The sequence below is a fragment of the Ceratotherium simum genome, chromosome 24 (assembly GCF_057802395.1).
Source record: "Ceratotherium simum simum isolate JZ-2026a chromosome 24, ASM5780239v1, whole genome shotgun sequence".
Taxonomy (NCBI): domain Eukaryota; kingdom Metazoa; phylum Chordata; class Mammalia; order Perissodactyla; family Rhinocerotidae; genus Ceratotherium; species Ceratotherium simum.
Window position 1 is genome coordinate 47,180,552 of NC_141923.1, and position 3,403 is coordinate 47,183,954.

General features: G+C 46.0%; 1 pseudogene; it reads right to left on the reverse strand.

Annotated features, from left to right (window-relative positions):
* Positions 1-2,941: 2,941 nt before the first annotated feature.
* LOC101405859 (V-type proton ATPase subunit e 1 pseudogene) lies at positions 2,942-3,172 on the reverse strand (annotated as a pseudogene).
* Between the last annotated feature and the right edge of the window lie 231 nt (positions 3,173-3,403).

A 3,403-nucleotide genomic window follows, 5' to 3' on the forward strand; every position in this document is an offset into this window, starting at 1 on the left:
TACTCTTACTACAAACAACACTGCACAAGTCTTTCGAGCCTTGCGAGGATCTCACATGTCTGTGCACCATGAGCTGATCATCCTGACTACGTTGATGGTGGCTTCTCAGAACAAAGAAGTGGTTAAAGCTTGGGCTTTCAAGACAGATGAGACAGACAAGTTCAAACACCAGCTCTAATACTTATTTGTTCCATGTGTTTTTGCAAATCACTTGAGACTCAGTCTCCTCAGCTGTAAAAGAGGGCTAATACCCTCTCACAAGGTCGCTGTGCAGACTCGGGAGAGAATGTGTTATACACGTTCCTGGCAGGGCAGGTGCTTACTGCATGCTAACTGTTATCATTACCTAGATGCCGAGTATATCTAAGCATTATAAGATGTAGGCAATTTTGTGTTTGGAAACTGGAGGTTCCCCCCAAAGTCAGGCAGGTTCTCACAACACCTGGACACTAAGCAGAGTCAGTGTTTGAAGTTGTGAATGCTCTTCAAGCTCCCTACTGAACAAATCAGATGTTCGACGGTATCTCTGGAGAAGCTTTGCCTTTCCTCTGAGGAACCCTGGAAAGTTCATTCCTTCGTTCATCGATTGCTTCTTTAGCTCCTTCTCTGTGCCAGGCACTGCCTAGGTGTGGGGTGTTGGAGAGTGTAAAAATAGGTGATGTTCTCCCGCTGTGGAACTTACATTCTAGAAAAGGAGAGAGCTAACAATGAACAAATAAACAAACACAGAAGATTTCTTAGTGATGCTAAGTACTGTAAGGAAAAGTCTCAGGGGGATGTAATGGAGAGTAAGCAGGAGAGATCAGGGAAGTGGGGAGGAACAGACCGTTACTGAGGTAAGAAATGAAAGAGGAGAAGGAGAGAGCAAAGATCTTCCAGTTCGAGTGAACACAAATGCAAGCACCTGTGGGCAGGAGGGAGGTTGGTGCGTTCGAGAAAGAAGGCCATCGTGTCAGGAACATGGAGAGGGTAGGGGAAGGTGGTGCAGCTGAGGTCTCAGCGAGAAGGTTTAGTAAGGGAAAGAGGAGTCCCTGTGGAAACAGCTCCACCATCAGACTCCACTGAAGGCCCCCACAGCAGAGGCTGCCTGCCCTTGTAGTGGACTCCTTGCCTCTTAGGCCCCCAGCAAAGAGAAAGACCAAGAGGTTACAGAAAAAGGGGATTCGCCAAGAAAAGGAAGACTAGAATTTTGGTGGTAATTTCAAAAACAAATTAAAAAAGATCCTCATTTCACCAGTCTTCCTGGTGGGCCTGAGTGAAATGGAGCCACTGGAAAGCTTCCGAAACACCTTATTCAGTTTCTCCTCAAGAAGGTTCTAAAATTATAAGTTAATATATAACATATTTAATATATATTAATGAATATATTATAATTTAATATACAAATATAATATCTGTAGCAATATTGATATTTTTGAAAACAGGAACATATTCTATGAAATATACTACTTCCTAGAAATAGATGTGTGGGCAGTGTTTCAGCCTTAATCTCCCCAGACTTTTCTTGCCCATCCAGGGCTCACATGCTTGATGGTTTCATCCTAGGTGACATGACCACAGAGCATATAGCTCCTTAACCCTGCCGGGGACGGCATGGTGCTAATGAGGCCCAGGTCGTGGGATCAAACACCAGTGGTTGGGTACCCTTGTTTTGTTACAAGGCCAAGAACACATTCAGCCAGTTTAGGCACCTGTGCCTTTGGCCATGGGAGCCCAGGTGACAGTGTGTCAGTGGACAGGGAAGATTGGTCATGGCCACAGGTGTGTGGGAGCGCAGGTAATCACCTCATTGGGGCCACCACAGAGACACTTTGAGCTGAGGCTCCTCCTTTGTCAGCAAAATCCCCTGATATTTGAGAAATGCCATGGAAAGGCATATTCTAGGAAATGTTACTCTTCATGGAGGCTCACAGGTTGGGCAAGTTAGCTCTCCCTCTGTTTGCTGAGACACTCCTGTCCATCCACTGTTTCCTTGACTCTATTCAACAACTTGGTTTGATTGCATTTTAACGTAAATCTCAGCACATTACAGGACCACTATTGACGGCAGTGAACTAATTTGATTTTCTTTTTTTTTCCATAGAAAGCAGAAAAATAATTTATTCCAAAAGATGGCAGGAATAAGAACTTCATCCTGAAAGTATACTTTGGTATAATTCTGCTGGGTCAGATCTTCCTTCTGAATGTGTTCTCCTACTGACTGACCCTTAGACTCTTAATTTGTCTTGTAGCAGTTTTTAACCACTTCGCTGATTCCCATATTGTGAGCAGGCAGGAGCCATCTTCAAATCCACCGATTCCAAGGAGAGAGTAACATATTTCTCAGAGGAATAGCACCGTCTACCTCAGCAGGGGGCATAAACATGTTCTGGAGTCGGCACAGTTTAGGTTAAGTAGGCACATAATTTATCAAAGTGTAAAAAAAGTGATAGGAAAAAATACTGCATCATAGAATAAGATATTCAAAAGTCGTGTGAAAATGTTTAAGGCAGCTGATGGATGGCAAAACAGGTAAGTCAAAGAAGGTGGTCTGGGTTTGGAGGTGATTTTTTTTTAACAGTTTTATTTATTTATTTATTTTTTTGTGAGGAAGATCAGCCCTGAGCTAACATCCATGCTAATCCTCCTCTTTCTGCTGAGGAAGACCGGCTCTGAGCTAACATCTATTGCCAGTCCTCCTCCTTTTTTCCCCCAAAGCCCCAGTAGATAGTTGTATGTCATAGTTGCACATCCTTCTAGCTGCTGTATGTGGGACGCGGCCTCAGCATGGCTGGAGAAGCGGTGCGTTGGTGCGCGCCCGGGGTCTGAACCCAGGCCGCCAGCAGCGGAGCGCTCGCACTTAACCGCTAAGCCACCGGGCCGGCCCTGGAGGTGATTTTTCATCTAGAGGAATTCTCTTCATGACCTCAATGACTGAGCACTGGAGAGCGGGTCTTCTCCCTTAAGGCCAATGATGCTTGAGATACCAGATGGTTTCATTTTTCAACTGTGGTCCAAAAAGAGGGTTGACTTGGGCCAGAATTGCAATCAACCAAAAGATAGCAGCAGACTGAACAGGTCACCAACATGGTGATGATCACTCCTTTGGGATGAACCAGGGCACCAAGAAGCTGACGAAGCCCTGGAACATGCTCATCAGGATGAGAGGCCACAGGAGGCTGCTCCACGCCATGGCTGCCACTGGAGCCGCCCGCCCCTGCCTTGCCACCTCACTTCCGTCCCACATGGCTGCTTTTCTTGACAGCTGGCATGGGCTTTTTTCCTTACTACTTTGGCTTGGTATGGTTTGGCTCAGAGATTTTTTCCCACAAGGTGGACTAGTGGTGCTGATCAATCTTAGGCCACAGATGCGAGTTCCGTCTTCAGGCAAGCAGGCCAGTCCAGGTGAGTTTGCTGAGGGGGG